This window comes from Leopardus geoffroyi, chromosome B3 (assembly GCF_018350155.1).
Source record: "Leopardus geoffroyi isolate Oge1 chromosome B3, O.geoffroyi_Oge1_pat1.0, whole genome shotgun sequence".
Taxonomy (NCBI): domain Eukaryota; kingdom Metazoa; phylum Chordata; class Mammalia; order Carnivora; family Felidae; genus Leopardus; species Leopardus geoffroyi.
Genome location: NC_059337.1, coordinates 46,884,755 through 46,907,886, shown reverse-complemented (window position 1 = coordinate 46,907,886; position 23,132 = coordinate 46,884,755). Strand labels below are relative to the sequence as shown.

Here is a 23,132-nt window from a genome sequence, read left to right as displayed (position 1 = left end):
CCCAAGCAGGCTTCACGCTGTCAGCACAAAGCCTGACATGGGGACTCGATCTCACAAACTGTGAGATCATGGCCTAAGCCAAAATCAAGAGTCGGAAGCTTAACCGACTGAGCCACCCAGACATCTCAGTTTTTCCAGGAATTTCTATTGTTGTGTAAGCTACCAATAATTTTGACTGGTTCTCAACCTTAAAGGAACATCCAGGCAGTCTTTCTGCACCCAGGGCCCACCTCACAGGCTGTACATAACCTCCGCAGTCACAAAGGGCTCCAGACTTGGTTTAATGGTTTGTCATCGCCATCGTGAAATCAAAATAATTTTGGAACAAGGGGGTCCCCTATCTAGAGGACAGTGGGTGATGGTTATATAACAAAATCTACAACAGTCAAGAGTTAGCAAAGTATAATTTCTACTCAATGGCCTTGTCTTACCTGGCTATCAAAGTGTTCTTTTGTTGACATGCCAGCGCTGTGTTGTCGCTCTTCTTTCTATTAAAAGTTCTGTATAAAGAAGCTGTTTTATCTGTTAAAAAAAAAAAAGTAATCAACTTAAGGATGTTTTAAGTGACTTGTGACTGAGCCTAATGCAGAGTGGAGCCATGAGAAATCCATTGTCCTAATAGGTCAGCAATCAAGTCATTCCAATTTGGATTATTAGAAGAAAACAACCAAATAAAATAGTGAATATAAAAATCATTTTAGGAAACTATTGGCCAGATTCTCTTCTCGAGCCTGAAGACCTTGCTAACATTCGCTAAGGAATTCATTATTTTTCCTTTTTCTGGGAAGCAAATGGGCTCAACCAAGTATGGCTGCTGTCTCAGTCCTCAGAGCCACCACACTAAGGTCTGAGTGCTTTTTCCCTGACCAAGTTTATAAGATTCGATGAAAAGTCACTTCCAGTGCAAGAATTATGCTTGCTTCCTGCCTGGAGAGGCACTGACCCCTTAATTCAATGAGGTAATACAGTATGAAACCCAGGGGAAGGACTGAAAGTGTCAGAACACCCACCACTACCACCACCCATGGTGAACTGATTTCCAGGCCCAGCCTTGAGGCTTGGCTGTGGTGATGGGCCAGTCCCTCTTGGCCCCCACCTTGTCCTAAGGAACTGAGACAGCTGGGGGGTTTACAACTTGCTGCTTGATCAAGAAGTTGACCCCTCCAGTTTCTGGTGGAGGGCTAGAAGCTGGAGCATTGTCTCCAGTGAGTGCTGAGGGAAAACAGAAAACAAACAAAAACTCTGACCAGCTGACAAGACCAATTTAAGGTCTCTCCCAAAGAGGAGAGTGGTCTTTACACCTGGCATTTCTAGAATAAAAACCTTATCCCATTGAGTGGCCTTGAGAAAGGGCACATGCTTAGCCCAGAAACAAATACTCAGGGGGACATGAAGGTATCAGGAGATCACACACGTCTGTGATTGCCAAGGGCAGGACCAGGGCAAGGGGTTGCCGTGGCAACAAATCAGCTTCTGTTGATTATAGGGAAAACTGTCTATCTGGAACCCACCTTAAGTCCGGCCATTCACATGGTACAACTTCAGAGGGCCTTGGGAGGCCTTTAAACCTTTTTTATTGAAACACAACAAATATTCAGAAAAATATTCCCATAATTGAACAGCTCTATGAAATTTTACACACTCCCCACACCTATGTAGTGACCACAGAGATTGCTACCAGCTCCCCAGAGAGCTCTTCCAGTCAATACCCCCTTTCCAAGGGTGACCATTATGCCAACTTCTAAGGGCATCCACTGTTTCACCTGTTTTGTACTTTATGTAAATGGAATCAGAAATCTGGGTCCTTTTTTGGGCCCAGCTTCTTTGGCTCATCATTGCATTTGTGCGATCCAGCCATGGTTGTGAATGATTCATTCTCATATGTGAATAAAGTATTATTTATATAACAAGTCTACTTGTTTGATGGGCATTTGGGTAGTTTCCGATTTGGGACTATTATAAAGAATGCTGAACATTCTGGTACATGCATTTTGCTGAGCATGTACATACTTACTCCTCTTCAGCAGGAATGGAATTACTGGCCCAGAGAGCATAGATTGTAGTAAATACTGCCACCAGCTTCCAAAATATTTGTATCAATTCACATTCCCTTCAATAGTGCAAGAGAGTAGCAAGGCTTTGTCACCCCTGAAATGTGTTCCCTGTTGGTCCCCTCAGAGACATCTGAGGTGTCGCCATTGGACGTGACTTCCTGCAGGGAGAGCCCATGCCCTTACTGGTTATCTACACTGTGTGGGAGTTAGTCCTCATTCAGGAAGCTGAGAGACTTTGACAAGAGTCAAGATCAGGGCAGGAGAACCTTGTGCACTTTGTGGCTGGGAAAGTAGATTTGGGGACAGTAGAAACGCTGTGATCCTAAGGTTGTGTCCCTGGCTGTCGGGTCTGTGCCTGGCCTCAGCTGCGCCCCATGAGAACAACAGGTTTGGCACTTGTCTGGCAGAGACCTGGTCCCTCACATTCCCCAGGGAGGAAGAGAAAGCAGTGCTGGTGCCCCTGTGTCCCCCAGGGAAGAGTGGAGCCCCCTAGCTGTGCAGCCCCTCGGTTCTTTCTGCTTCTCTGGCCTGGTCCACAGCCTCATCACCCATGCCCATCCCCATCACCCCCAGCCTCCTTTTCTACTTTTCTCCAAAACAGGAATTATTTTGCACATTTTCTTTCCAAGTCCAAAAATAGGAAAGAGAAGGGAACAGCTAATCTGGTCCAGCTGCTGGTTTTGCTACTTAACAAAGATTTTTTTTTTTTTTTTACAGTAATTCTCTCTCTGGTTTTCCCTCACATCTGCACAACCTCCTGCTTCCCCTTCTCCCCTGACACCCCTTTTTACAAAACTGCTCTCTCTAGAGTCCAGAAAATGTTTCTTCCTTAGCTTCCCATAATGTATCCACACAACCAAAGGGGGTCCTCCTCAGTAGTGCCGAGCCCCCCATGCTGGGATTTTTACCTCTTGCCATGTACACACTCTGGGTGGATCATTGGCTGGTTTCAGTGAGTTTCAGCACATCTCACCCCAAGTCCTGGCCTTCTGGTATCACAATCTCACTTCTTAACAAGTTTGAAGGGTAGGGAGAGGTGATAAGAAGAACCTCCAAATAGGCAGCCTCAGTAGGCAGACAAGATGTAAAGTGAATTGCACTGCTTTGTGAATTACCATGTGCTAAACCAAATTCATGCATTCATTCATTTACCCAACCTGCATTTCCTGGGCACCTAACTTATGGCAGGCTTGGTGCCAGATGCTGGGGTGGGTGCAGACATGTACTTGCCACATTGCTCACGCTGAGGAAATTCATGCTGAAGACTGGTAGTAAAGGGACTGTAGGACTCTTCTAATAGCAAAAGACACCACTGACAGCTATTGCAGGATAAGAGGCTCAAACTGGAACTATCCTGGACAAATTCAGACAAATGACACCCTATTAACAGGGTAGGCATTTTGCCCATAGCTTAGGGCACTGGCTTTAACCAAGGTGGTTTCCAACTAGGTCACAGTGGAAATGGGGGCACTAACTCCCCTAGGGTTCCCAGACCCCTTTTCCAGTGCGGTTGCCAACTTGCAGCCAAATTGATAAGCAGAATGGAGTGGATTTCTGGTCCTAACAATGTCCCATCCCAGTTCCTTTAGCATCCAGCACAGTCTTACCTTCTGTCCCCTCCTCAGGCTTCCCTCCATTGCAGATCTGTAGATGTGGGGCCACCCCTCAGGTTGCAGTCTCCACTGCCTGCTTGCTAAGTGATTTCATTGCCATCTACTGTGCCATCTCAAGTCAAATACAGAAATTTGGAGAAGGTCGTAGATATAATCCTTGTCCCCAGATTCTGCATGGGTCTAAAATTTTAAGATATCATATTAGGGTGCTTGGGTGGTTCAGTCAGTTAAGGGTCCAAATCTTGGCTCAGGTCATGATCTCACACACAGATCATGAGATCGAGCCTGTGTCAGGATCTGAGGTCTCAGCATGGAGCCTGTTTGGAATTTTCTCTCTCCCTCTCTCTCTGCCCTTCCCCTGCTCACTCATGCTTGATATCTCTTTCTCTCTCTCTCTCTCTCAAAATAAATAAATAAACATTTTTTAAATGCCGTATTTTGTCTGAGTATGTGGACCTTTTTCCAATATAATTTCTGAAATTTCATTTAACAGGGAGTTGTAAGTCATGCTTGGCTAACCAGTCTTGAGAAGGAGTCACTGTTACCAGATCCAGGTTACATTTCCTTAGAAAACTTATGGGAAGGGATTTTATTTAACAGCATAGAGACAGACAATCTCATTTTTGGCTGAAGAGAATCTAGGGGACAGGATTTTTCACATTCTTACCAGAGAGACCCCCCTATGAAGCTTTCAGTTTTTCCCCCTAGGTTTCTGCTCCAGGACTGAGAGGAGAGAGAAACTCAGAAATAAAAGGAAGTTGAATCCAAGGGGAATTACTAAGGCAGCAAGAATTGAAAGAAGGCAATATGCCTTATCTATTTGGGTATCTCTAACTGACAACATCATGAGCACTCAGTATAAATATTTGTCTAATGAATTCATGAATGGATGAGTGAATGAATGAAAAAATTAGACAATTGTGCTTGGAATTGGAGAAGTAACAAGAACAAATCCCTAAAAAGTCTATTATGAATGACATCACTAAAGCAAATGGGGGACAAAAGTGCCATGGTTCCTGAGGCTGGTCATTGGCTTGGGGGCCTCCACATGTCTCTACAAACTAGTGGGGCTGGTCAGGGAGGCATGTTGGTGCTGGAATGTGGGTTCAGGACTCTTTGTAGCATATAAGCCAGAGATTCTGAGAAGCTTTCATAGAGGTAGCTATTTTCTTTGCCTGCCCATCATCCACTCCCCTTTCTATTGCTAGATTATCAATTGTCCTTTGGCGGATCCACCTCTTATTTAATCTCAATCCATGTGGTTCAGGTGGGATTTACCACACTTCCCAGATCCAGTGATGACCACATGACTTTAATATGTCTAAAGTTATGATTGATTTAGAGATAGGGCCATGACACAGTCTGGCTCGATAAGGGTCAGTCCCAGTACTTTTGCTGGAACTATTGGGAAACAGGCATGGCTGTTCTGCTATGGTTGCTAATCTGGGAGATGTCAGATGGTAAATATGCTGGCCGCCATATTAGCCACTAAGTGGGAATAGCCTGACATAAGCTAAAAAATTATTTTTCTGTGTTAAGTTTAGGTTGATTTTTCTGTCTCTTGTAGCTGAGACAGGGCTTTGTTTCTGTGCTCTGAGGCCCTAAAACCACCTGTGGGGTCCTCTGGCCCTTGGTCAAGCATTTTTGCCAATTTTCTGTTGTCCATGCTGGGTGATGAGCTAGGAGGCACCTAGTTTGTGAGTTTGAGACCACAGCATTTTCATCAAGCCTGTCCCCTTGTGTTTAGGCTTCCTGAAAGATTCCAGCTGAGCTTCTTTTGGACTAGAAGATTATCCCTGTGGACAATGCATCAGCATTCTGAGAATGCAGTACACTTTCCATGGTGGGGCTGAATTTCCAGCTTGGTCTCAGCTATTCCAAGGGTCAATGGCTGGGCTGTATTGCCATGGGGACCCTTGAGGTTCTATCTTCATGCCTGAACAGCTGGCTTAGACCAGGGCTGCTTAAAACGCCCATCCACAGACTAGTTGTTACTGGTCTATGATGAGATAAGTCACTTGTATCAGAAAGTATATCAATGTACTGCTTACTTCATAAGGAAAGTCTTACTACAAAAAACCCCCAAAACCAAAAAAACCCGAAAGCTAAAAACCAAAAAAATAAACCCTTAAAAATATGATTGTTTCACATGATTGTACAACTTTCTTGAGGACCAGTAATAAAAGAATTAGTGAATCGACAGTGGCCTGCAGACCATGCTTTGAGTATCACCTGCCTAGATAGCCCTCAGTTCCCACATTCACACAGGAGAATTGGTCTTGACCACAGTCACTTTCATAGATGTGATCCCCATGAAAGGGAAGCCTTGCTATCTTCTGAGAATGATGGATCTGCTATGATTCTCAACCTTGGTGGTACACTGGTATCATCTGGGAAGCTCAAAAGATGGATTCCATGTCCCAGACACTTTGATTTGATTGGACCAGGGAGTGGTCTGAGCATTTGGTATTTTTAGAACTTCTTCAGGTAACTCTCATGTGCAACCAAGGTTGAGAACCACTGCTACAGTTCTAGGTTAGTGGTTGTTCAATGTTAAATGTGTATAAAAATCATTTGGAGAGCTTCTGTGAAATATAATCCTGAACACCAATGCCAAAGACTGATACAGTAGGATCCTGGGAATTGTTCTTTTTTAACAATTCCTTAGTAGCCCAGGAAACTTGATGTAGGTAGTCCATGGACCATGACACCTTGAATAGCACTATTTTAGATTATTGTCTGGATAGGTAAGATCAAGGTAGGCTGGAATAAGCAAAGATTCGAAATGAGTTTTCAATTGTTGAAATGTTGAAGCCTTGCCAGGTGAATTTGTTTCCTTTACTTTTCTGAGGATCTCAGCTATGTGGGACTGTCATAGCAGAGGAATGGAGAGCTATTAATAGTGTCTAATGAAATCCAGGAATCAGTGGGCAACCTTAATTGTCCTGGAGCTTATCAATCACTATATTATTAATGTCATTAATATACTGTCTTATTTCATGTGAATGTCCCTGCCTTGAAGCTCGCAAACCACCTTTCTCTGCTGTAGCCTAAAAGGAAATGCTATAACAAGACGTCCAAGACAGCCTAGGCCAGACTTAGGAGTGGCCAAGTCCAATGAGTAAATCACAATGGCACTGTGATAGCTCAGGCTTCTTCCATCAGCTTCTGTACTTGGTGGAAGTATTTTACCTGTTGAAAGCCTTTATAATGGCAACAAGGGGAAAGAGATCTTTTATTAGGATGAGGTTATACATCCATTCAAAAGTTCACATCATGAGCCAGGTTTTCCTCAGTTGGTTCAAGAGGTTAAAAATCAGAAGGAAAGAGCAATCAATCTCAATGGTAAAACACACTGAAGTCAAGGTGATCTTCAAACAGGAAGCACCCACATCCCCCCCACCTCCTTCTTATTGATGGGCAGCCCCTAGGTCCAGGTAATGCACCTCCAAATTCAGGCCTAGAATGAAGATATTGTTAATGTTTAGAAGGACACAGGCTCTGAGGACCAGTTCTATGGGGGGAAGTCCTATTAATGAACAGTGAACCACTCCTCCTGGTCTAAAACATCTAAAGTCTGAATACTTGTTCAGGATTCTCTGAGCAGGAAAAAATGGAAGGTATCAACAAAAGATCTTTTCAGTGATTTCTGAAATGAGTTTTTAATGATCTGGAGATCCCAAATCAACTAAAACTTACTTCAGTGGAGTTAAATGTACAATTTTCCTCTGTGGGGAGACTTCTTCCTCCTGAAAGCTGGATATGTATAATTTGGAAGATCTAATTATTCTGATTTCCCTTGCATATATTCTGATTACCCAGGACAAACTCATTTTACATATATTGTCCTTGTATAATAATTAAGATTGTTTCCTTTCAATCACAAGAGTCCCAGTTTGGGTGACAAATTATATAGAGATTTTTTGTTTTAATTTGTAGGTCAATGAATATAAGTTTTGTCTTTTTTTTTTAAGTTTGTATTTTTTGAAGTGAGAAGCCAGGTTAGGAAATTGAAGTGGGAAAGATATTTGTTTAAAAACAACTATTGCAACATTTGCAAAGTGATCTAAGATGGATTCAGTAGGAATCCAACAATAATTTTTAAAAATCTCTCAGGCAGTTAAGACTTTTTGATGGAAATTGTTGACTCTTCTCTGCCTCAATGCCCTTTCACTTGAGGAATCCACACTTGTTAAAGGCCATCAGATAAAATTGTAGCTGGATTTAAAAAGGAAAAAAAAACAATTATTTTTTGAGTCTTACCATGAGCATCTACTCCACTACCTAAGACAAAATAGCAGAGAATCAAATCCCTTCTTCCAAGGAGGATCCTCAGGAAATGAGATATAAACAAAATGTTCTGCCATGAAACTATTGTCCCTTGAGCAGTACTTAATCCAAAAAAAAAAAAAAGAAGAAGAAGAAGAAAGAAGAAAGAAAGAAAGAAAGAAAGAAAGAAAGAAAGAAAGAAAGAAAGAAAGAAAATGTGTATGTCTTTAGCACTGAGTGGATAGACCAACAGAATTGCCAGTACCTGCCACCCAGCCTCATGTCTCTTTCTGGGTCATCCCTAGGCTCAGTTTCAAGCTCATTTCTAGGTCAACCACATTCAATGTAGGGAATAAAGACTATGTCAGCAGCTTTTATATCAGTAGAGCCTTAAACTTCTCTCCTCTGGTGTTCCAGGTGTTCCTGAGAGGTGTGGAAATGTGGCTAGTCCATCACATCATCATTATCAACATGGCTACCACTTATATGAGTGTATATTACATAAGAAGAACTGTTTCAAATGCTCTACATGAAGCAACTCACTCATTCTTAACAACCTTATAAGGAGGTACTATTGTAATCTGCCTGTGGCAGATGAAACTGAGGCACAGATAAGTGAGGTGACTTGCCTAAGTTCCCACAAATAGTGAGATGTGGAGTCAAGATTCAAAATGAGGAAATGTGGTTCCTGAGCCTTTGCTCCCAACCTCTTTCTTCATCTCCACTCTAATACAAATGACAATATGTATGGAAAATCTATTTCTCCTGACAGCATTTCCCTCTGGAGCTACTTCCCTCCTTCCCTTTACAGCAAAATTCCTCAAATTCCTCAAATAGCACAACTATACTTGCATCCCTTCCAATCTTGCCTCCCTTTCAATCAGGCCTTCACCCCACCACTCCGCTAAAATTGCTCCATCAGAATAACCAATGGCCTCGATGTTGATAGATCCGATGGAAATTCTCAGTTCCATCTTCCTTGATGAGTCAATAGTTAACAAGTTGCTCACTCATAACTCCTTGAAAAAAAATCTCTTTATCGGCTACCAGGGCAACACATTTCCTTACCTCACTGGCCATTCTTCTTCAGGCTCTAGAGTTACCATCTCTTGATCTCCTCCAACACCACAATATTGGTGTGTCTCTGGGCTCAGTTCCTGGAATTCTTCTTTTGTCTGTCTATACTCTTCATGATCTCACTCTACTTCATAATTTTCAATATCTGTATTATAACATTTTATGTCCAACCTATGTCTCTCTTTTGAAACACATCCACCGTACCCCTCATCCAAGCCTTCATCATCTCTTGCCAGGACCGTTGTAATAGCTTCTTCATTTGTCTTCCTGCTTCTACTCTCATCCCCTTTTCAGTCTTTTCTCAATATAGCAACCAGAAAGATACTGGTTTTTTTTTTTTAATGTTTTAACATTTATGCATTTTTGAAAGACAGAGAGAGAAAGAGCATGAGTGGGGGAGGGGCAGAGAGAGGGAGACACAGAATCAGAAGCAGGCTCCAGGCTCTGAGCTGTCAGCACAGAGCATGATATAGGGCTTGAACCCACAAACTGCAAGATCATGACCTGAGCCAAAGTCGAATGTTTAACTGACTGAGCCACTCAGGTGTCCCCAGAAAGATCCTGTTTTTTTTTTGTTTTTTTTTTTTTTAATTTTTTTTTTCAACGTTTTTATTTATTTTTGGGACAGAGAGAGACAGAGCATGAACGGGGTAGGGGCAGAGAGAGAGGGAGACACAGAATCGGAAACAGGCTCCAGGCTCTGAGCCATCAGCCCAGAGCCTGACGCGGGGCTCGAACTCACGGACCGCGAGATCATGACCTGGCTGAAGTCGGACCCTTAACCGACTGCGCCACCCAGGCGCCCCAGAAAGATCCTGTTTAAATTTGATTCATATCATGTTACTCTGCTCAAAATAATACAATGGTTTTTCATTGTACAGAGTGTGGCAGATTATATTTTTCAAAGATGGCTATACCAGTATTTTCTATCCCACAGGCTCTTCTTATAACATGACTTTAGAGAAATGGGATTTGTATTCTCTCTATTGAATCTGGACAGGCTTATGACTATGGCAAAAGTCATAAAAGTAACTTTCAAGGCTAGACCAGCCTTTGCATCTTTCCAGATTCTAAGTGCCCCGAACACTGTGGGAAATCATGGAACACAAACAATCCATCCTTATAATGCCCTGTCTGAATTCCTAACCCACACATGCATCATAAAATGATTATTTTATGAAACTACATTTTGAGGTGGTTTGTTACACAACAAAGGTAACTGGAGCATCGGATAAAAACCAAAGTCCTACGGTAGCTACAAGGTCTCCCATAATCTGGCTCTTTGTTATGGCCCTGACTGACCTCACCTCCTACCACCCTCCCCCTTCCACTCTAGGCATCCTGGCTTACTTGCTATTCTTTGACTGTAGCAAGCCGGTCCCTGCAACAGAGTCTCTACATTTGTTATTCTCACTGCCTGGGAGGTTCTGCCTCCCAGTTATTTTCATACTCAATCTCTCATCTCCTTCAAATTTCTCTTTTCCATCTTCCTTGCTAGGATATCCAGGCTCCAAGATGGTGCCAATGATAGCTGCCTCCTGGCATCATGCTATGGCACGGTCTCCTCCCACACGGATCATCTACCAATAGAATGTAGCAGAAATGAAAGAATATGACCAGGCTAGGTTGCAAAAGACACATTGGCTTCCATGTTGCCCTCTTGGGTCATTCATTCTGGGGGAAGCCAGTTACCATGTTGAGAGGAGACACAAGCAGCAAGGTGGAGGCCTGTAAGGTGAGGAGCTAAGGTCTGTTTCTTCCAGAGCCAGCAAGTGTCTGAGGCCTCCTGCCAAACCCATGAGAGTAAGGTATATTGCAAGTGGATTTTCCAGTTCCATTCAAGCCTTCAGATGATTGCAGGCCAGCTGACATCTTAATCGCAGCCTTGTTATAGACTCCAACCCAGAACCACCCAGCTAAGCTGCACGTGATTTTGACCTACAAAAGTTGTGAAATAACAGATGTTGTTTTAAGCCACTCAATTTGGGGATAATTTGCTCCTCAGAAAAAGATAACTGAAACACCTGGCTACCCTATTTAACAATGTAACCCCTCTCTTCCCAACATTCTGTCCCTCTTTCTTGGTATTTTTCTCCACTGCCCTTATTACCACCTAATATGCTACATATTTTACTTACTTATCTTAATTACTGACTCCTCTCCTGCTCCCCACTGTAATGTAATCTCTAGAAGGATAGACATTTTTGCCTGTTTTAGTCTCTGCAAATCTGCGGTCCAGGCACATGGCCAGCATTCAGTAAATATGTGTTAAAAGGATAAATCTCCCATGCCACTCTGTGATCAATTGGTTATGGCTATCTGAAACCCCGCGTTAATAGCAAGGATCGCCTGAGGTTAGCAAGAAGAGTGCTGCCATCTATTAGTGATGACTGCTATGGCTATAAGAGCTGCAGTGCCATCACGCTTACCATGCAAATGCCCTCCCCACTCCACCCCTGCATCTTTTCATCAGGCACAATTCCTACCCAGTTAGCCTATACCAATGATTACAGAGTTTATGTTTTGTCGAGGCCACCAGATTAAGCAACTCATTCCACAGTTCAGCATTCATAACATTAGTAAAAATATTTCTCTCCTAATTCTCAATATAAATGTCAACATTCAGTTTGTCTGTTGGCTCTTGATTATCTTCTGGAGAGGCAAAGAATAACTGGTCACCATTATTTTTGAACTAACTACTTAAAACACAGAAAATAAACATTAAGAAATGAAAATTATATGGCTTACAGGGGGGAATTTGAACCTTGAATACTGTCCAACCATAGAAATCAGAGTTTATGTAGGAGTTTGAAAGTAATTTTCAAAATGGATTCAACATTTATGCAGCCCATGAGAATATCACCAGCCCTGATCACAGGATGGAGTGCAGCATGCATGAAAATCAGGTCTGCGCCATTGCTCATGGGCCTAGAGATCCTCTTTGAACACATTACTCTTCTCTGTTCATTCCAAAAATATTTTCTGATTGCCTACTGTGTTCTTGACATGGCTTTAAGTACAGGAAATTCAGTAGGGGAGTAAGCAAAGTTCCTGCCTCAAACATCTTACATTATTTTCCTGAAATGGCATGATTTTCTATCTGGCTCTGCTCACCCCAGTTAGACAGTCAAACTCATATGTCTAAGAGATTTCTATGTTCAGCACTGTTCTTTGTCCCTTATCACACGGAATTGTAAGATAGTAGAGTAGGACAACCCACATAGTTTTGATCGGCCAGTTTTTAATTGGTTTTCCTCAAATCCAGAACCCTTATCTTTTATGAAACAAGAGGCAAAAATTTTAATTCCACCTTCCAAGTCCAAGCATTACTTTTACAGGATCTGGGTATCTTCAAGGTAATGATTGCCCAGGTTCCTTCTGGGGAGACTGGAGAAGTCTGTCGTGAGAAAGGCATCCAGCAGCTGAGTGGGCACCAGGTCTATTCAAGACCCATCTGTCAAACTGAAACCTGGATTCATCACAGGCATGTGAAGCAGGTTTGGGTAGGTGTGTGGGTGATGATGTAATGGGTTCAGTTTTCAATTTGTTGGCCATTAGAGAACTTTGGAAAATCCAAGAAGATAGTCCTATTAGTGTGAAATACAATCAATGATCCATTCAGCATTCCATCACTGTATTGGTGACAGCTGACATGCAGGAACTACAGATCAAGGAAGAGAGGGTTGAGGGTATATTTCTAGGGCACATCAACATTTCACATACATTAACTCATTTGACCCTCACCGTAATCACTATGGCAGGTTGAATGGAGATTATTTTAGTCTTTGTTTTATAGACGAGAGATGAGAAATTCTGAGAAATCAGTTTGCTCAAGGTCTCACGGAGCAAAGTCAAGAATAGGCCTGGTATGACCCCTTCTGCAACATTTACTATCCTGCAACATGGCCTTCTAGAGAGAAAGACTGTATCAGTATTATCCAAATTCTGTTGCTTCTGCATTTTTGATAATCACTCTGGAAACTCCTTATACATGGGAAAGGGAGAAAAGGCTCTATCAGCTGGATTTCCTTTATGTGCTGTGGATGGAACATAAAACTAGAGTCTTAGCATCTAAGATCTAAGCATCTTAGATGGCTCCTGTCACCCTGCCTGTAGCTGACTGCCCTCTGGCTCCAAACATACCTCTTTTTTCCTACTAAAATCTGACCCAAAGAAATATAGTTGAAATCCTGACAATTTTGTATTTTTGTAACACAGTGGTCCAGACAGAGATGAAAAGATTCAAGCAAAAATCTTTTTTTTTTTTTTTTTTTAGGAAAACAAGCTAGAAGTAATTTCTTCTTTGCAAATTCCGAGCTTCACCTTTGTGTGCCTTGAAATTCCTTGGCGATGCACTTAATTTCGGGGAATCTGAGTTTACTAGAGGAATGTTGGGAGGAAGAAGGCTACCTGCCCTCCCAGCTCAGTGTTAGATTTAACTGTGAGTGTGTCTGCTTTGGTTTGTTATAACTATAAGACACAGTGATGGTCTGAGTCTCTCCCTCACTACCTGGAATGAAGATAGGGTATTTGCTGGCTCTGTTCCAGACCAATAACCAGGGGATAGACAAGGAGACACTGAATTACAGTACTTTTTGAGAAGAGGAGTATGAGCTTATCCCATCCTCTCTACATCTGCCAAGTTTCCAGAAACTTCCAAGGGAACAAAATTAGCCTACAGCACCCTTTGGGAAAGTCTGGTGGAGGGCACTGGCACTGGTTTTTCCTTGATAAGGCCTTACTAATGGGAATGTGATTTACAAAAAACTATACCCCATGAACAGACTAATAAGAACTACCCCTACCATATTATCATGCATTTTATCTGGACACTTTAGGAATGTTACTTCCTCATCTCACTTAATATTTGCAAAACACCAGTGAGAAGCATAATTTTCTCCATTTTACAAATGAAAAAACCGAGAGTCAGAGGTATCACATAATTGGCCGAGATTCACAAAGCTGGTAGGAAGCGGAGCAATGAGTGTCTGACTTCAGTGTCCATTTTGCCCAGGTGGGGATTCTGTCCCTGGGTCTGTAGCCCTTTGTTAGGGAGTTCATTTCAAATTCAGCAGGCTGCTTTCCAAGTCAGCCTTCTGTCCTGGATGGGGGGCTCCCATAGCCCCTGATCACACTGCGGAACAGTGGAGTTGGAGGGCTAGTTAAAAAACAGAAGTGGGGCGCCTGGGTGGCTCAGTCGATTGAGCGTCTGACTTCGGCTCAGGTCATGATCTCACAGTTCCTGAGTTCGAGCCCCGCATCGGGCTCTGTGCTGACAGCTCAGAGGCTGGAACTTGCTTCGGATTCTGTGTCTCCTTCTCTCTCTGCCCCTCCCCTGCTTGTGCTCTGTCTCTGTCTCTCAAAAATAAATAAAGGTAAAAAAAAATTTTTTTTAATTAAAAAAAAACAGAAGCAAGGTTGCCACATGTAGCAAATGAAAATATAAGACACTCACTTAGCTTTAAGTTTGATAAAAAATGAGTAATTTCTTTTAAAAAATGTTTTTAAAGCAGGGCCCATGCCCAATGTGGGGCTTGAATACATGACCCTGAGATCAAGAGTCTCATGCTCTACTGACCAAGCCAGCCAGGCACCCCAATAGCAAATAATTTCTTAGTACATGCCAGATATCACATGGAACATACTTATACTAAGATTTTGGGGGTCTGAAATTCAGTCAAAACTAGGCATCCCATATGGAGCCTGGCAGCATGAGATGGGAGGGAAGCACAGTCCCAGCCTTTAACCAGCACAGTGCTGGGCTCAGCTCTTCTTCCTGGCTTGGTATTTCAGGCAACCCTTCCCTCTCCCAAATTTCTCAAATCTCCAGAGACTCGGCCTGCTTTCCTCTCCTTTCATGGAGCCACTTCCTAATCCCAACGGAAAATTTTCCTAGAGTCCTCATACTTCCCAGCTTCTTTTCTCTGGCCCTCCAAATAAGTACACATGCTCTCTTGCTTCCTTTTCAGGCTTTTCCCACTAACCATCACAAGAACACCAACAGGGGCGGTAAAAGGAATAATAAGCATGAAGAAACCCAGAAGCTTCCAAAATGATTATATTGGTCTCTTGGTAATTATTTCCCACTTTCTCAGCAACACCCCCACTCCCACCTCCTACCGCTCCACCCCCAGGTCTCTCTTTCTGAGCTGGTTCTAGACTTCTCCTCAGACTGGTGCCAGAGTCCATCAGCCCCACAGGCTTCTCATTCATCAGTCATCTCTCTCCACTGACCCTTGACCCAAGCAAGGCCAAATGCTGCCTTTGTTACACACTGCTGCGTTGAACGAAGCTATAGCCAGAGGAGGGGTGCCCCCTCCTGCACTGGCAGACCTTCATGCCCGTGTATAAACTATCTCAGGAAACAGACTCCCTTCTTCCTTTACCATGTTCAGTCCTTGTCTTTAAATCCTAAGTCCAGGGCAACTGCGACTATGCTCCTGCCTTTAAACCCCCATTCTTTTGGCACCATCAAGTAAGCCTTAGGTCCTTCCTACACAGCCAGTACTACAACTGTTTCATTTCTCTTGATCTCCACCAGTCTGGCTCCTCACATTGCTGGGCATCTAAGGAAGAGCTGTCATCACCTAGCAGCCCACTGGCTGATTCTGGCCCACAGATTTTGGGTGGAGAAATTGTACAATGCGTTAAAAATTAGCTAACATCAAAAAGTTTTCATTGTAACTTCTGCTTCTGGCTTATCTTTATAAATCAGAAGATCTCAGGCTACCAGGCCCACATTTCTGCCCATTCCGGGGTTCCTGCACACCCTGGTTCCCCATTTCCTCCCTCCACTTTCCTGCCAGTCCCATCAGGACTGACACTCAGCCATTCACCGGAGAATTACAGGACTTTCACACACGAATGGCAGACTAGACATAGACTCCTGATTAACACATTACATAACAGGCTGAGAACCAGGTTAAATTATAGTAATTTTTTTTAATGGGTAGTTAAAATAGTTCTAAAAGAAATTATTAGGGGCGCCTGGGTGGGTCAGTTGTCTGAGTGTCCGTCTTCGGCTCAGGTCATGATCTCATGGTTCCTGAGTTCAAGCCCCATGTCGGGCTCTGTGCTGATGGCTCAGAGCCTGGAGCCTGCTTCAGATTCTTTCTCCCTCTCTCTCTGCCCCTCCCTGGCTTGCATTCTGTATCTCTCTCTCTCTCTCTCTCTCAAAAATAAACATTAAAAAAATTAAGAAAAAAAAGAAATCATTTATTTTCTCTTATGACTGGATATGCTAATTTGAGGATTATTGAAAAGCATGCATATAGTTATTCTGGTTGTCCTTTACAGGTTTAGAATTAACTGAATCTAGTGCTACAAAATATATAGACATTATAAAATTACATCTCATTAAATTTAAAGGAAAAGTTTGCTGGTAAATAATTGTAGATTTGCTCATTGAATTTATTTCGAAACACTTTTCATGTTACAATCTGCCAAATCATATGGAATAGGAGTCTCTTCATTTTTGCCAACATGGGAATAATAGGCGAAAGCCATGGGCAAGCGGATGGAATGTGGAATTTCACTCTCCCTCTGCAAAGACTCAGAAGAAAAGAATATGTTTGTCAGCATCTTTATGATAACACCACAAGCAAAGACAAAACTGAGTTTCTTCAATACTCCCCAAAGCAGAGAAACATCTCGTGTTTACTGTTGACAACAGTGTTGTCTGTCCTCAGAGCTCAGGCGCTGGCATCATCTGCTACACTTGATCATTTTACCTACAAAGTTATCCTCCTGAATAATGTAAGAAATACTTCCTGGCAAGTATTTGAGAGCCATTTTGCAAAATAAAGCATCTTGATGGATCAATAACATACATAGATGCTAATTAACATATCCATCATACAATCATTATATTCGTCACATTATAAAGTACATCTTAATGGAGAAATGTTTTCTTTATTTTTGTTGGAAAAGTCAGAGAATTTATCCCCGCTTATCCAAATCTGGCCCATATTGTTAGAAGAGATCACAAAACTATAGAGTCACAGATTTTAAAGATGTCTTGGTGTTGGGTGACGCATTTTATCCCTTTTCATCATCAGAGTTAACTGGAAGAATGCAGGACAGGTTTGGCTCACAGAGAGCGAGCCAAAAGACGACCCCACCTGAGCAGAGTATATGTCCAAATTCTGCTCAAATTTTGCAAATGAAGAAGCTGAGACTAAAGAAGAGGAATTAGCAGGACAAAGCCTCAAGGTTGGTACAAGACACAGGAGTCTGGGTTGGTGTGCTACTCTTTCTAGCATTGCCTCCTTAGAAAATGCAAAACGATGTTGAGGATCCTCTGCGGAAGAAGTCAGGAGCATGCACTGTACCCTTTAAAAGATTTTCATTAAAATGGTGAAATATACAATGTTTTTATATAAAGGGACAAAAAGATGTCCATATGTGTGACTAGAAGAATATATACCCAATGCTAACACTAGAATATAGGCTCTGATTACTGCTGTCTTCACAGCACTAACAATTTTGGGGCACAGTAGGTGTTTGATAAATAGGGTGACCATATGTGCTGGTTTGCCTAGGACATCCCCATTTATGCCTCTCGTCCTGAGGGTGGGCCCCTTAGGGCTCCTTTCCATTCTCCAATATCTCCAATATTAACTAAATATTAATAAATGCACTTGAATGAATAATTTATGCAGGATGGGATTCATTTTTATTTTTCTGTTTTGATTTATCTGCATTTTCTAAATTCTGTATTAATAAACATGTGTATTTGCATATTAGGAAAAAACATTTTTTAATTAAAAATAAAAAATTTGGGGCGTCTGGGTGGCTCAGTTGGTTAAGTGGCCAACTTCAGCTCAGGTCATGATCTCGCAGTCTGTGGGTTCAAGCCCCGTGTCGGGCTCTGTGCTGACAGCTGGGAGCCTGGAGCCTGTTTCAGATTCTGTGTCTTCCTCTCTCTCTGCTCCTCCTCCACTTGCACTCTGTCTCTCTCAAATGAATAAACATTAAAAAAATACAATAAAATAAAATAAAAAATTTGCCTCTTGATCAAATCAGCTTCAGTTCAAATAGTCAATCCTATGAATCATGGAATTTCCTGATGATAATCTAAATATTGCAATAAACCTCCAGAATTGAATTTTTTTTTAAGTTTTAATTATTATTTTGAGAAAGAGAGAGAGTGCGAGCAGGGGAGGGGCGGAGAGGGAGGGAGAGATAGGATCCCAAGCAGGCTCCACACTGTCAGCATGGAGCTTGATGTGAGACTTGAACTCATGAGCCATGAGATCATGACCTGAGCAGAGACCAAGAGTCGGACATTTAACCAAATGAGCCAGACAGGTACTCCCAACGTGGAATTTCTTTTTTAAACCTACAATTTACAAATAGAATGTTAAATTGCTCTAGAACACTAGAGCAAAACTGAAAATCACAAATATTTTTTAACTCAGATTACAACATAGTGTGGTTTTCAAATTAAGCCACTTCTATGTAAAATTATTTGGCAATTGGATCTCTATGATAAGTAAAGAGACTCTCTGAACGTGTTCTTTTTGGTTTAAAAAAATAATTAATTTTTTGTTAATTTCTCTCTAGGAGTGTTTTGTGTTAAGAATTCCTACTCGTGGGGCGCCTGGGTGGCTTAGTCGGTTCAGTGTCCAACTTCAGCTCAGGTCGTTATCTCACAGTCTGTGAGTTCGAGCCCTGCGTCGCTCTGTGCTGACGGCTCAGAGCCTGGAGCCTGCTTCGGATTCTGTGTCTCCCTCTCTCTGCCCCTCCTCCGCTCATACTCTGTCTCTCTCTCTCTCTGTCAAAAATAAATAAACATTAAAAAAAAAAAAAGAATTCCTACTCGTCCCCATTTTTGTGAAAGGCGGATATTCCTAAAAATTTAATGAAGACCTGCCTGCCCATAAACCATGTCAAGTCACAACTTTTTCTTATTGTATTCAGCTGAGGAAACAGAAATGTTTTTAAACAATGAACTTGATATCACAGAAATACACTTTAAAATTTGGGTGGAGGTACGTAGAGAGACAGGGTGGTGAATACACGGGAAAATAAAAGAGGGAAAGAAGGAAAGCCTTGCCCACTGCCTTCCAACAGGGAAATGAGTGTAATGGGACAGTGAGAACTTCAGGGCTTCCAATAGCAAGAGAGACACCCTTCCCTCCCTGACACTCCCACCTCCCAGCTTCCAAGATGCTGTGCCCTTTGACTTCCCAGCTCTTCACACTTGGCTTCTGCCCTTTTCACCATCCCTGGGGCTCAGTTCTTAGCATTCGGCTGTGGTTCCTTTGCAAGGCTCTTCCTTCACTGTGGTGCTGGTCTCCCACTAATCCATTCTGATATCCAGAAATGTCCATCTCACCCCAAATCACCCTAAGAACAGCACATGTACACAGGCTTTCAGACCACTTTCCTTGAGATGCCCTGCCATCACTGGAACGTAAATGAATAAATGTGATCAAGCACCTACTATGTGCAAGCCACCGCAGGGGATGCATTTTAATCTTTTTTCCATCATCAGAGTTAATTGGAGGAAAGGCAGAACAATATTGGCTCACAGAGAGGGAGCTGGAAGTGGACCCCACCTGGGCAGAGCATATGTGCATGGGACCCATTTACTGCTTTCATCACTTGCCTTCGTGGGACTGAGCCACATCTGGATCCCATTACAATTATGAAAGGTGCAGGCTTCATGCTTGCTCCAAAGCCCAGCTCTGATTTCACAACCAGCCTGGAGAAGCAGGAGGCAAGTAAATACTTCCTGTTCCATTTGTAATCAACATGCACTTGACATCAATAAACCAGGATAATTACATTATCATTATCATTACCATCATTATTATTGGCCACAATCGAGGAGACATTAATAGAGGTTTCTGCAGGATCCTCTTGGGACGGATGGGACTAACACTGGAGTAGGAGGGTGGAGGAGGATGCCATTTGTCGCTTTCCTTAGCCAAGCAGATGAGGCAACTCTTAAAATGCTCTCAAAAGACATAAAGATTTGATCTCACAGACCAGCAGTTGATTGCCTCCATTGTTTCTTCCACACAAAATGACAAGGTCTCCAGGCCTTGAATATTTTCTGGAACCCCAGAACATTGGAAGAGGAGGGATTTTTAAAGATAGTCAAGTCTAGCCTCTTCTTCTCTCTTTCTTTTTTCTTTTATTGTTTTATTTTTGCTGTTGGGGAAATGTAGACCAAGGGACTTGATAGCACATTAGTCTGTAGAACTCAAACTAGAACTTCAGCTTTGGCCTGTCGACTTCCTCCACTGGTTGGGAAGAGCTTAACCGAGCTACCTTCATTCTTATACGTCGGCTTCTTCACCAGAAATTAGACTTTCTAATGGCTCAAGATTCTTCACCGTGGCCCTTAGGCATTCTCTTGTCCATTATCTAATGCAATATAAATATTTGGAAAACAGCCACTTGGCTTCTCCCCTGAAAACAGAACTGCTACAAGTGAATTTTACATCAGACTAGCTCTGCTGAAAACCCTCAGGGCAGTGTGGGTTGTTAGACGCTGGCAAGAATTGTGGAGAGATTTTTCCTTTTGAAAAATGTCTATGTAGGAGGTGTGTGTGTGTGTGTGTATCTTACTTGGATATACTCTTTGTTGGATGGTATCCTATCATCAGATGAAGCCTGAAGGAGTATGGATGATGGTGGAAAGAGAAATGGATTATTTTGTGTTATCCATTATTTTGTGTGATATCACATCTATGATCCCGCTGTGTTTTTAGAATCGTTCTTTTGGACAGTGGGTAAGTCACCTTGTCAATGAAACTATCTGGTGGTGACAGATGATAACTAGACTTAACTGTGGTGATCACTTTGCAATGTACACAAATGTCAAGTCACTATGTTGAATACATAAAACTAATTAAATAATGTATGTCAACTATATAGTTCAATAAGAAAATTTTTATTAAATTTTTTTAAATGTTTATTTATTTTTGAGAAAGAGAAAGACAGCGTGAGCAGGGAAGGGGCAGAGAGAGAGACACACACAGAATCCAAAGCAGGCTCCAGGCTCTGAGTTCTCAACACAAAGCCAGATGCGGAGCTCAAACCCATGAACTGTGAGATCATGACCTGAGCTGAAGTCAGACACTTAACCGACTGAGCCACCCAAGTGCCCCAATAAGAAAATTTTTAAATGAAACTACCTGGGACTTTGCAATGTACACAAATGTTGAGTCACTATGTTGTATATGTAAAACTAATTGAATACTGTATGTCAATTACATAGTTCAATATAAAAATTTTTTAATGAAACTACCTGGGACATCCATACTCATAAACATGCATGAGCACATGCATGCACACACACACACACACACACACACGCACCACCTTTGTTATCTTCATCACTTTCACTGTATCATTGGTACAGAAATGTACAAAGAGAAACAAAACCACCCACGCTCCTTATACTCATAAGAGTCTCTGGTGTCCTAGTGAATGGGTGGTAATGACTGGATGGAATCGTCCCTGAATGTATCCAAACCCTTGGAGTCTTTGATTAATAAACAAATATTGTTGATTCTAAAGTTATTTTAATTGTGATTAAAAAGAGCAAAATATGATTAATAAACAAGTTTTTACTTACAGCCACCAACTAAGTCACTTCTTTGATGAGCATTTTTAAAAGAAATAAATTATGAGACACCTCTTAGCTTCCATGATCAATCATGTCAAAGTGACCCTTTTCAAGGGCAGCTTTTCTGTTTAGGAAAAGGACAAAGGAGTAGTCCAGGGCGGCTGCTCAAAAGAACTGGCTGGACAAATGCAGAGAGGTGTCCTTTTCCAAATGTGGGCCTCTGGCTCATTTCCTTCAATTTGCTCACCTTTCTTGTATGAAATGACCTGATTTTCCTCAACATCTTGATGATTTATTGTAAATAAGGGTTATTTATAAGAGATCTTCCTGGAGGAATAGCAGAATTATGTAATGGCTTCCCAAGAGGCCAGCTTAGCATTGTAACTCCCCTTCCTCCAATTCAGGGCAGAAACAAGAAAATAAAACCTCATTTAACTGTTTATTCAACCCAAATAAATCTGGCTCCAGGGCCTGCCAAGATTTTACAGTGCCAGAGGCAAGGGGGTGAGAAACCAGAAAGGGAAAGGAGGAAAGAGAATTGTAAGACGTGGGCAAGCGAGGGAAGCAAACAGCTCACACGGCGTGAGCTTCCTGCCTCCACAGACCCTGTTTATGAAATCTGAGCTCCTGCACCCCCGACACATGGAGTCAGGATCCAAAACGGATGGAAAATGAGAAAACTTCAAGCCATTTCCTGACTTCTCCAGTGTGTTCTCACCTTTTACCAGTTGGGCCCCAGACTGGACAGGTGCGAACAACATTTCCTTCACACTGTTCCCCAGTCCTTGTTCCTTGGGGTTCAGAGGGGCTGCATGTTAGAAGGGACCTCAAAAGGTCATCCAGCTGATTCTGCTGCCTCTAGGCAACAATGCCTCACCGCAGTTGAAGATTCCATACTTTGTTTTGGAATATTCCACAACCCCCGTTGGTTGTCTGTTTCAAGATTGAACCATCCCATTTTCTTTTCTTTTTTTAATGTTTATTTTGAGAGAGAGAGAGAGAGAGAGAGAGAGAGAGGCAGAAAGAAAGGGAGACACAGAATCTGAAGCAGGCTCCAGGCTCCCGTGCTATCAACACAGAGCCCAACACAGGGCTCAAACTCATGGACCATGAGATCATGACCTGAGCCAAAGTTGGATGCTTAACCGACTGAGCCACCCAGGCGACCCATGAACCATCCCATTTTCAAAGTGTTTGCTGGTTAGAAGCAAGAGAGAAAGGAGAGCTTTATAAAAAACAAACTTTGGCTTATATTCCTTCCACATGCTTTCCCGTTTATTACCTTCTGTCCTAGGTGACAGGCATGGCAAGTAAGTTATCTTCATTATACTGAGATTGGGGGACAAAACAGTTTGTCTAAAGCACCAAACCTCTTTGCTTCGGTGTCACAGATCACTGATGACTTAGTGGGCCTCATTCCCTTATACCCACTTACAACCAGGTCTGTGGCTCTCAGAAAGATAATCTCTCAGCATCATGAAAGTATTGAGAAAAACATGGAAGGTTGAAATGCAGAAACAGTGAGTGTAGGCAACA

General features: G+C 42.3%; 1 long non-coding RNA gene across 2 annotated transcripts; it reads right to left on the bottom strand.

Annotated features, from left to right (window-relative positions):
• Positions 1–431: 431 nt before the first annotated feature.
• LOC123582166 lies at positions 432–22,444 on the bottom strand. Of its 2 annotated transcripts, XR_006704256.1 has the most exons (3): positions 22,315–22,444; positions 3,662–3,847; positions 432–522 (listed from the first exon to the last, which is right to left on the bottom strand). It is a non-coding gene; the product is annotated as an uncharacterized LOC123582166 (long non-coding RNA). The 2 variants fall into 2 exon arrangements; XR_006704255.1 differs by lacking the exons at positions 432–522; positions 3,662–3,847 and adding an exon at positions 16,403–16,555.
• Positions 22,445–23,132: the final 688 nt, after the last annotated feature.